The following is an 11,949-nucleotide window of genomic DNA, read 5'->3' on the forward strand; positions in this document are numbered from 1 at the left end:
AACAACCCCGGTTTCCACGTAAATGCAACCCTGCGCTTGAATAAGTCGAACGTGCCAGTCGAAAATTCTTCCAGATTTCTCCTCGAATCGCTTCATTTTTGCCATTCGATTTGTCTTCGATTCAGATCCTTCGATGTCTGCAATCTACAGAGATAAAACGATTCCATCGAGTTATCGTAAATATTGTAAAACTGGTAAACGTTTCGATACTAACGAAACAATAATAGCGTTAAAAGATATTGGTTTACGGATTCACGACAAGAATTCGTACGCAGAAATTCGTTCTGTTGGACGATATTCCATTTTTATCGCCGTGTTTAAACTTGCTGTAATTGAATTTCCAAATTAACCGCGGAGCTTCGGGGGAAGATATTAAACCTCCTGACGATGAGCGTCACGGGAGCGAAACTTGACGCGAGTGTCGAGGGCAATTTTAGGACGAGGAGGGAGTGGAATTCTTACTCGTTTAACTTTTAACAGTTATTATTATTCACGCAACGCGTAATTCAAATCTCACCGATTATTTTCTAATTATGGTAAAATTGGCGTAATTGCAGAAAATTGCGCGTGATGCGTGTAATCTGCGCTTATTAAATGAGAAGTGAAAATTTTTTTTAAAATTTAACAACCGCGGGCAAAATTATTATGCCTCGTTACCCTTTTCGTATCTCCCTTTAATATATTATTGAGAGAATTTTCTTTCTCGCCGTTTAGAAATAATAACAACGTCATTATGTAATACGACGTATCGCTGTTCCAATTCATTTTATCGAAAATAATGTCGGAATATACTTCGATTTCTTCGAAATGTAAATTTAACGTATAATTTGTCGCGTTAAGTAGTTGAATATTCAATTATCTTCTAGCAGGAGATAAGCGAAGCTAACAATACCTCCACTTGGATTATTCAAAGTCAAAAAAGAAGAAGAAGAAGAAGAAGAAAAAAAAAGGAGAATAAATTATTCAATCCTGTACTTTCGACCCATTACGACACATTCCTTTCATTTTCGCGCTTTTCGCGATGCATTATACTAGTCGCAATACGGAAATTCAATTCTTCACTCTCTCACTCTTTTCTCTTCTCAGTCTCGAGTTCTTTTCAATTTGGAAAAAACTGACGCACAATCTTCTTACGTTTCCTCCACTTTCCTCTTCGAAATAAAGGGACGTATTACGGTCAACTTGTAGCTACAACTTGCGAACTGGAATTAACATTTTTACATCGAATTAAGATCAAATTTAAATTCTCGTGAGAAATGGAAAAATTGTAGGAAGTGAAATATCACGATTATTGTTCTTTTTTTCAAAAAGAATCTCTTCTATCATCTCTCTCGTTTCTTCTCCTAATATTCATTTCCTTTCTTTGTCCATTAACGTAGGATCATAAGCAGGATCGAGAAACATCGAAATACGAAGGATCATTCGAAATTTCTTTCGAGGAAGTCGAGGTAATCTAAAAAGAAGGAATGGATATATGATTTCGAGAGAATAGATGTTTTTAGCAAACACGTGTGAGAATAATGTGTTAATTAAAATAAATATCGTGTTAAATGCAACGTTGCCTTTTTTATTTCTCGTGTTGAGGGAAAAGTATACATCGGTCTCTATATAACGAGAGAAACGATAACGAAGAGAATATTAGGTTAATTTCAACCGTCTTGTTGAAATTTTTTAATATCAAAGAAACATAACTACTTGGAAGAATAAATTATACGTTTTTATAGTAAACGAAGAAGATGAAATTAAGGACAGGATCGTGCAATTTTTATTTCAAAATAATAAACTTCATAAACTTGGAATAAATTTTTGAATATATACGTGTAACGTAAGATAAAATATTTGCATAAATTTGTTTGATTTATGAATATTTTTTCAGAGAAAAATTTTACCTCGCTAAACGAGCACAAGTGTAAGTTTCACGTAAAATTATCATAACGTATAAATTATTGTAAATTCATACGGTATAAAGGATAACGCAATTTCCTAAAATTCCTTTGAATTCTTCTTCTACCTATCTATCTTTTCGCTATAACTCTCAATCCATCGAGAAAGAATTAATTAATTCCATTGCAATTGCCCACTCCTCATCCACTTTTGGCATCACACCCAAATACCAAATACATCTTTCAAAACAATAATCGTCAAAATCCTTCACCTCCTTCCCATCTACTTCTCGCAAATCGTATCAAAAATACCAAGCAAACGCGTCTTATCGAAATATTCGACTTAACAATCGGAGAACGATTATTAAGAATGGAGGCAATGGATCGTTCCGTTCGCATCCATCCTTGGACAAAAGCATGGGCGCCGCAAGAGAGCATTTACGGGCGGAAGGAAGGGAAAGGAAGGGGAGCCGACGAAGGACAGGGACGCGAGTATTGACCCAGTTGGTGGCGCTCGCTGTTGCTTCACCCCCTCTGCCAACCCCCCGATCGCCGCTCTCGCACCGACGGGGACCGCGGCCAACCGTGTACGCGCGTGTACGCAGCGTGTGCACAACCGCATAAAGTGTCACGTTGCGCAACGCCGTACACGATGGTTAAATCAACCCTGTGCGGTAACCGTGCAGCGTTGCCGACCATTCTCCTCGTTTCCTCGCAACAGCCGCCCCTCTCCAATGTGCCAACAACCGCGCGTTCCTTTCATTTTTCAAGGACTTTTCATCGACGAGGGGCGACGGAAACCAAACTCCATTAAAGTCGGATCGAAACGATTTTGCGTTTTATTAATTAGCTCTTGTCTCGCTTTGTCGGTGGAGAGGGGTTTGGTTTGCGGGCCCGGAGAGAGGGCTTGTTGTACACTTTCATCGTCGTCGAAACCGATAGAGGAGAGAGAGAGAGGCTAATTGAAGATAAAAAGAGTGGGCGATAACGTTATAATCGCGGTTGTTTAACGATGTTTTACGAAGCTTTTTACGAAGCTGCGAATTTGATCGAACTTATAACTTAAGAATGCTGGATTCTTTTTTTTCAAACAGAATTAAAATGTATCAATTTGGATAGTTTTTCTTTTTTTTTTTTTTTTTTTTTTTTTTGGTTTCAATTAAAATTTTCCTTTTTAAAACAGGTTTTATTTTTTTTTCTAATTTTTTTTTTTTAAAAAAAAAAAATTAGAAAAAAAAATAAAACCTGTTTTAAAAAGGAAAATTTTAATTGAAACCAAAAAAAAAAAAAAAAATTTTTCAAATATATACTTTTTAATTCTTTTTTAAAAAAAAAAAAAAATTTTAAAATTTGTAAAGTTTTTTTTTTTTTTTTTTTTTTTTTTTTTTTGGATTCGATTAAAAATTTCCATTTTAAAAACGAGTTGTAATTCGTATCGATATCGTTTATTTTAGAAACGATATTTGTTTTCCGGTAATCTAATATTTTGGCAAAAATATTTCAATTTCGGTTGTTTCGCTTTGATTAAAAATCTCCATTTTAGAAACGAGACATTGTTTTGTCACGATAATTCATTTTTTTTTTTTACGAACACAATTGTGAAAATATATATCGATTTTGGATAATTAATTCGATCGAAAATTCCATTTGCAATCGAAACGTTTGAGATTAATCTGTAAATTATTACCAAAGTTTTTCTTCTTAAATCCTCTAGATTCTAACTAGGGAAACGAACTTCTCTAACAAAGTCGGGCATCGTACCCTTCGAGTGTTACCTTTTCATATCTTCTCCGACAATTTTTCTTCCAATTTTTCTCTTCCTTTAATCGAACGCTTCTCGCTTAAACTTCGTATCTTCTTTCATTTCCCCCCCTCTCCCTCCCCCTCCCTTTTCCAATCTCGAAACAAACGCAAAACGTGCCGAAGCAGAAGCGACAACGGCGACGCCTTCTCCTCGCTTGGAAGCGAACGGTTGGAAATATTAATAAAAATATTACATTTACGAGATGAGAATAAATTTTCCTTCCGCCGAACAATTTCTCCACCAAGATTCATCCCCTTTGTTCCAGTCGAACGTTAACAGGTATCCCATTCAAGGGGAGGAATGAAAGGGAAGATAGGGGGTGGAGGGATTATTAATTCTGCTTCTGGGGATGTTGTATAGTTTTAAAACGATTCGAACCGGTTGTCCACCGATGGAATAAATAACAATGTCCGGCAATTAAGCGAGCGGTATTCCCAAGAAATTTTCGTATTAAACGGTTGGACACAGTATCGCATAATTACTGTCCCGGCCCTTTTGTCAGTTTTAACGAGGGAACTTCTTTTTCGTTCCAAGTAACGTACCGTGAATTATTACACGTTGGTTGGATACGTAACGGAACATCGTCGTTCGGGAACAACGTCGTTGCATAATCTATCTTTGTTGGCAGCGCTCGTTCCCGGGGACGGAGAGACGTGGAGCTCGTGGATGTTGGTCGGGCGCGTCGCGTGGACGCGTATAACGAGGAAAAATAGACGAGAAGGAGAAAGAGGGGGGGACGGATAGAGTTCGATGGAAAAGTTTTTTTAATCGAGAAAAGGAGAAAGGAAAAAGTTGGAAGGAAGTATCGATAAGAATTTCCGCGAATGCTCCATTTCTTATTTTTAATTTAAGGATTAAGTTCGTTACGAAGCGATTATTTACTCGTACGATTCATTATAGAAAGTAAATTTTTCGACGATTTTAAAAATCGTTCCGTTTAAGAATTCGGAATATTTTTCCTGGCTCGAGTTCGGCCGATGAGAAAGAAAGCAGCGCACCGTTAAGTTAATTAGGAACGAAGTAGTTACGGGCGCGAAGCTTACGAACGCCGTTATATAACTATAACGAAATTAAGGCGGGGGGTGGTGTTCGGTAAAATGGCGGAGGATACGCGTAACTCCCGTTTCGAGGCAAGTTCGCCGAGAAATGAAGAATTCATGAGCGCTCCAAATATCCTGCTTATTTCCAACTTGCCGAGTCGACCGGCAAAGAAATTCCTACGAAAGTGAAATATTCCAACCGTCATAATTAACCGTTCGATTATTATTATGTTCGACGTTGGAACAATTGGGAAGTTGTCTCGCGGGAGAAAAATTAATTTTCCTTATACCTTGGTTGACCATTTCGAAAGAATGGAAAATTTTGAGAAGCAGAGATCGACATACGAGAATTAGATCTCTTTCTGGTGTTTTTATCGTAGAAGGAGGGATGATTAACGATGCTTCGCATGGAATTATTCGGGACAAATGGCGTTAACGGAGTCGTCGTTAAATTTACGCCGATTCGGCAACGGCGATGTCGAACGCGTCGATCGAAAAACCCGCAAACGGGAAGCGGCGAAACCCAATTGAATGGAGCTTGACTAGAGGTTTCCGCAAATCGTTCAACCAACCACGGATAATTCCACGGTGGATGCGTTCATTTTCCTCTCCTTTTCACGAGGTAATCCCTTCCATCGAGCCTCACGGCTTTGTTAATTTTTATTCGCATCCTCGTTCTTGGATGGAATTTCGAATCGATTAGGATCGATAGATTCGGTCGTAAATCTTTGGATAAATTTAGAGAAAATGTAAGGCAAACGTATAAAGTGTCAAAATATTTTCACATCCCTGGTAAACGAAATTTTCAATCTCCTCGTGCTAAGTATGGGGGAATTTCAATTACAGAAGGCACTTTGTTATTTAAATTATAATGCCTCGGAGGATGTCAGGGGGGATTGCAGAGCGCAATTACTTTCCTTGTTACAAGTTTTTCTTGAAAACGATTTTTCAACGAAAGCAAAAATTAATACGATTCTTGTGTCTCGATATTCAACTAGACAAACTATAGGCTATAAAATTCTCGCGAATTTTCCTCTCAAAAGTTATTTTTTCGTCACTGTAGACCCCGCTTCTCGAGCGAAAATTACCTTCATAACGTAGTTTCCACTCGCGAAAAATAGTCTCGAGGAGTTTCAAAAATATTAAAACATTAGATAAAAAAAAAAGAAAGAAAAACGAGTAGAACCACATACAAGGAGTCGAGACAACCCAACGAAATATTATTTTCCAAATCTTTGCATCGAATCGATAAATCGCATCCAACACACCGCCCGTGTGTTGTAATTGACGTAGGCTGACGTAGGATCAGTCTATAAACCAACAGCGGAATAGCTTCGTGATAGATAAAAACGAGCCAATCGTTAAACATTCCTAATAATATAACTCGAGAAATAAATATATAATAACACCGAATCACGAATGCATCGATCAAAATCTCGAGTTTCAAAAATTTCGCAATTACGTACGGAAAGATACCAACCCCCAAAAACCCTCGTTCTACCTCGCTCCAACGCGTGGAAACGCGTGGGCGATACGGAATTACACGCGAGACAGCCCATTTTATTTGGCCGTGACGCAAGACACGGATGGATCCCCGATTAAGAATTCATGGAGAACACCATGGAGAAGGTGGCGTTCCCTTGGCGTGCCCCTCGGCGAAGAAGAAGGAGGGAGGGAGGGTGGAGGAAAACGGGGTGAGGCCGGTCGGGTAGGAGGGCGGTAGCAGGGCGCAGGTGCGACGTCCTGGTGCCGGCCTCGGCGTCGGCGTGGTGGCGGCGCGAGCGAGGCCCGGCGTTGAGCGTACGCGCGTCGACGCGGCGGAAGCGCAGAGCGCGGCAGGAGTCCAAAGGGATCACGAGGGTCCGAAATCACGGTTGTTGTTCGCTCGCCGGTGGCCCGTCGCCGCTTGAACGACTCTTGACATGAGCCTCGGTTCCCGCGCGTCCGTCAGCTAGGGGAGCAACTTGCGGTTTAAAGGTCAGTGGATCGACACGATCGTGCCGAATATCCGTCCGTCCGTCCGTCCGTCACCGACATTCGCTTCTCTTCCTCCGAATCGAGTTCCCTCGAAATCGGTTCCGACCGATTGCTTCCGAGATCATTCATTTCGTTTACGAGTGCGAGCTTGTTAAACTTTTGAACGAAGGAGGAGGAGGAGGAGGAGGAGGAGGAGGTGGAAACAAGATGGGTCGAAAGAAGAAGAAGAATCGAGTACTGTGGCCGGCTCATAAGAAGTCTCGCCTCGTTGGAAGACGAGGGGGATTGATAAAGTGACGGAATCGTTCGATCGACACGTTGATCTCCTTTTCGCTCGGCGAATTATTCTCGTACTATTTTCTTCGTGTTCGTCCTCGAGACTTCTTGTGAGTTGCACACGCACAGTAGAGGTGTTCGATTCGGTACAGTGATGGTTGTCAGTGTGATCGACGCCCGTGAACAAGTGAGCACCTTTCGACACGCACGTTCCCGCGAAAATCGAGGAAAAGAAGTGAGGATCGTGTGTTCAGTGGACGAAACTGCGACTTTTCAACGTCGAGTGAGAATTATCCTGGATTTTCCATTGTTCTTTAACGTGTAAACGTAATGTATCGTTCCGTCTATCGAGTTGAAAATCAGTTGGAGAGAGAGAGATAAGGAAACGGAAAGTTTAAAGTTTAACTTGATATTGGGAAAAAATTAGGGAGGAAGGTGCATATTTGTTCACGGGATCGACGAATACCAGTCAGACACCTGTTACCGTTCTCGACGAGAGTTGAACCGGATCGAAGTTGGAAGTGGTGATAACGGGGATAACGGGGAAATTCGCCTCACGGAAGATTTTTCTCTAATTAAATTGTCTGCTAAAATTCACATCTTTGGAACTAATTACACCAGATTGAAACGGATGTGAGTAACTCGTTTCGTTTTCCTTTAAAAAGAAAAGAAGAAGAAGAAAAGTTTCCAAACGAACCTTCTTTTCTCTCGTCTTCCTACTTCCTCCGAATATACGCCGTGCTACAACTTTCAAAAGATGCGTTTCTCTCGAGTGGAGAATCTTGTGTATTTCCGGAAAGGAAAAGAGACCAAAGTTATTTCCAAGTTGCGCGAAAATTTCAACGAAGCCCATTACGTTCGAACTACGTTATTAAGGAAAAATAGAGAAATAGGTTTGGGGCGAATTCTATCGTGCGCGAGAATTTTAAAGGGCCCTTCTGAATTTCTTAAAACAAGAGTTATTATCGATCCGCGGGATATCCTCTTGCACTTGGTGCAGAAAAAAGAAAAAAGGTATTCTTCGAAATGCGTCGCGCGAAAATTTTCAACGACTCGTCAAGATTTTTCGGTTGTATTCTCGCAAAAAATTGACAAACTCGTCGATTCGTTCGAGAGTGTATCGATCGGTCGTCGAATTTGACGAAAGGAGCTGTTCGACAAAGGGAGTATTGTTGTTCTCGCGTTACTTGTTTACTCGCCCTTTTTTCCCAAGAAATCGATCCGACATCGGCGATGTACCTACGTTACAGCGTCTTTCGTAATCCACACGCAACGTAAAATAACACTTTCCTATTAACGATCAAATATCGATGCACTAGAAAAATTTCTAATCTCTAGCTTCCTCGATCCTTTTATCGTCAATTAAAGCTGATCAAAATTAATCAAAAATTATCCACGCTCCCGTTTCGATCTTCAATCAACAATTCTTATCTCACTCCAGTTTCATCCACTTTTCTTCGTTAATTTCAATCGAAATATCGTAATCGTAATACAAATACCTACGACACGCTGTAATACTTTCTTACTTATTAAATTCCATGATCTCGCCTATTTCCATGATAGGTGAAAATTAATCTCGGTCACGATTACTAATTCAACGAGAGCATCGCGGACGTGCGTGTGTTTCAGCGGATGCCGGCCGTAGACTCGGGTAGAACGAGAGCGATATCGATCGGGCGGCGAATATTCACCGAAATAAACGTACGACGAACCGAAGAAACGTACGACTCGGGCGAACGGGTTGCGCGTAACAAGTGGCTCCGTCCTTCTGGCCTTTTCCATTACCCTCCATTGTTCGCTGCTTCGTCTCGCTTCAGTTGGTATTCCGGGGTACACAAGCGCGTGCATCGGGACATCCTTTCATCCCGTACAATGGCGCACCTTGCGCGTCGCGTCTTTTTTCGAGCTCGCGCTCAGATCGTTCGTTTTTTTCGTTCCTCTCTCGACTTCTGCTCGATCGGTGGAACGAGAACGAAGCGATCGATCTTTTTCTTTTTTTTTTCTCTCTCTCTCTTTGAGGAGAAGAGCGTGTTCAACGAATAAAGGGGTGACTTTTTTCGTTGTCAGAGTTGGAGAAGCGTGAATTTTCGTTTCTGAATGGCGATTAAAATGAAAGAAGGGTTTGTATTCTGGATGGAGGATACGTATAATTACGTTGATGAAAGAATTTTTTTAATTCTTGGTTAGATATGTATATATATATATATGTTTTTGATAACGATCGAAAAATTTAATTGGGATGATTCGTGAAATTTGAAAAAAGGTTTGAAGTTTTATTTAAATTGGATAGGAAGGTTTATTTTTAATCCGATAAAATCGTTTTCTTCCGAAAAATGTCACATTTTCCAACGATCTACTGAAATTTAACGAGACGTCTTTTTGAAGCCAGTTTATCCATATTTTATTCCCAAGTACCTACTTGTGCTGCTTTCGGTCAGAAATGTAATAATTGGCTCGGATTATCGCGCGATGTAACGATAAATTCTTGAACTTTAGGACGGTAATGACTAGCTTTTTACTGTTGCAAAAACGCTGATCAGTTCACAGAAATTATTCATCTCGTTGACAAATCGAAACTCATAAAAATCTCCAAAGCCACGTCTCCCAAAAACGAAATATTCATCGGACAAAATCCTTCAAGTTTTCCCGAATCCGCGCGATAGAGGAGGAGAAAGCGTGAAATTCGGCGATCACAGCCACGAAGAATTTATGAATTTATGAATTATTTCTCCAAGATTCGTGTTTCTCTCTCGTCATCAAACCGAATTTCCGCCACGCGGCCAAAGGCGAAGGGTGTGTCCGATTCCGAGTGTGCGTGCTCGCTCACGGTTGTTTGTTTAATCCCACGAGGCATCTGCAACATGGCCACTTCCCGTTTTCGCCTATATCCGACCCTCTTCCCCCACATTCCCATTCAACCATCGCGCGACCTTTTCGATTTCACGCTCTTCTTCTTTTTCGCCAACGAACGAGAAAATTGATTATCGCAGGGGGTTGATGATGGTTTCGAACGATGCGTTTGTTGTTAAATTTTAGTGAGAGAATCCTCGTTTCTGGATCATGACGATCGTTTTGAGAATGAACGTGTGAAATTGAAAGGGGATGGAAATTGTGCCCTCTCAAATTATATCATTTGAGTAATAATCGATCAGCAAAGATTAAATTTGATACGAGACGAAGATTGGAGAGAAATTTCGACAGGATTGGAGACAGGAAAGGAGAATGAGTTGGGGAACAGTCGTTTTTCTTCCTCGAATTTACTTGTCGACCGCAACTTATCTCAAATATTAATAGAAACTTGGAGGAATCCTTCTTTCTTGAAAAATATCGCAAAAATCTTTTTCATCCTTCGTAAGGACAACTTTTACCAGGATCAAATTATTCCGCTTTAAAGAAGATCGATCAAACACTACCCCTACTTGCTTAAATTAATAAATTAAGAAACTTGTTAGAACTTGCACAGGGGACAGAGAAATGATCCTAAAATTAAACCGGTAATTTCTGTTCAAAGATTCTCTCTGTGAGATTCTTTACAGAGGATTTCACGAAAAAGAGAATAAAAGAGAAAGGTTGTCCCAATAGCGACAAAGGATCGTTTAAAAGGTTACAAAAATTCGTGCTTCGATTTCGAAACGCCTATTGTATTCACACACAACGATTCAAACGACGATTTGAAAAAAAATGAAAGGTATGAAACGTTTCGTTTGTTAGAAATTTTCGACTTTACCTACTAAATTTCCATCCTTCCGCTTAATTTCGTCACGATGGGAGTCACGAAGCTCGGTGACGCGAGTGCCAGTTAAAGTGACTGGAATATAATAACGGTATCGATCCTGTCTCAAAGGGTGTGTTTGCGTCCGTTTATACAAAGGGCCGAATACTCTGGTGCGAAGCTTAATGAACGCTGTCACTGTGCCCCGCCATTTCACTTAAACGATATTAACCGAGTAACGAGGGACACGAGGAGGGGGAAAAAACGCGAGGGGGTGAAACTTAACGACGAGACGAATTTTCGAGACGAATTGGAGATAGATTCGAAAACGAAGTAGCGGAAAGAAGGGAAATTTTGGAGATTAAAAGTGCAGACAAAAATTTATGGCAAAGGTAAAATCCTTTGTTGGATAGTATAGACGGTGTCTGTCAAGAAAAATTAATTTTCGAAAATGATCTTTGATCTCACAGTGAAATTTCCATTTACCGTCTCCGATTTAGTTCTTTTTTCCCAAGATTAAACTTCATTAACCTAGTTTATAGACAGTTTCCGCTCGTGATTAATTCCTCCACTCTTTAAGTCGAGTTTAAACAAGTCCCGCAAATATAAATATCTTTCCGACTCGTCTCTCTCTCCTCCCAATTTTCGACTCGAAATTAAACCAGCATTCAAACGAATCGACCATCGAATTTTCGTGTACAACGTTTCTTCCATTGGAAAGGATAATTCTGTTTGTTTCCTTTTTCCCCTTTGATGGATACAATGCAAAATTATCAGAGAACACGCGAAATTAAATGTTCCCAGAACCAAGGAAAGTAACTCGTTATGACGGTTAACGTCGCGACATAATTGCGTGACCACCGAGTGGACAAAAATGCTAAATATTTCTGCTTTCGGTGGTAAGATAAAAAGGAAACCACGCTGATTATGGAAATAATCTGCGGTGGAATTAGAAGCGGGTTTTAAAGTCTTATCTTTCTTTCTTTATTTTTTTTTTTGCCCGGAGGAAGCTGTCTCTCGTTTTCGTCTCTCGATATTAGAATAATGATATTAAAGAGAATAACCTTTCGTGGAAACACGTGTTTGATAACACGTGTTTCGTGAACAATTGGCTCATGATATAACGCGAGGATAAAATTTGTATTAAGAGAAATAAAAAATATATTCAAAGAAGAAATTTTTTAAAAAGCCGGAACATCGAGTAATAACATCGTGAATATTTAGACATGGAATATGTAGAAAAAAAAAAAAAAAAAA

At 40.0% G+C, this 11,949-nt stretch overlaps 2 protein-coding genes across 3 annotated transcripts in view; one reads left to right on the forward strand and one right to left on the reverse strand.

Moving 5' to 3' along the window:
• Positions 1-11,949, reverse strand: part of LOC102675593 (pre-piRNA 3'-exonuclease trimmer-like) — an 89,242-nt gene that overhangs the window by 61,804 nt on the left and 15,489 nt on the right. The window lies entirely within an intron of this gene.
• LOC102675043 (slit homolog 1 protein) overlaps positions 6,479-11,949 on the forward strand; it is a 117,594-nt gene continuing 112,123 nt past the window's right edge. The window contains exon 1 of the mRNA XM_031510470.1: positions 6,479-6,704. The gene's annotated coding sequence lies outside the window, so the exon portion shown is untranslated. The remainder of the gene's footprint in view (positions 6,705-11,949) is intronic.

The sequence above is a fragment of the Apis dorsata genome, unplaced genomic scaffold (assembly GCF_000469605.1).
Source record: "Apis dorsata unplaced genomic scaffold, Apis dorsata 1.3 scaffold_227, whole genome shotgun sequence".
NCBI classification, from domain to species: Eukaryota; Metazoa; Arthropoda; class Insecta; order Hymenoptera; family Apidae; genus Apis; species Apis dorsata.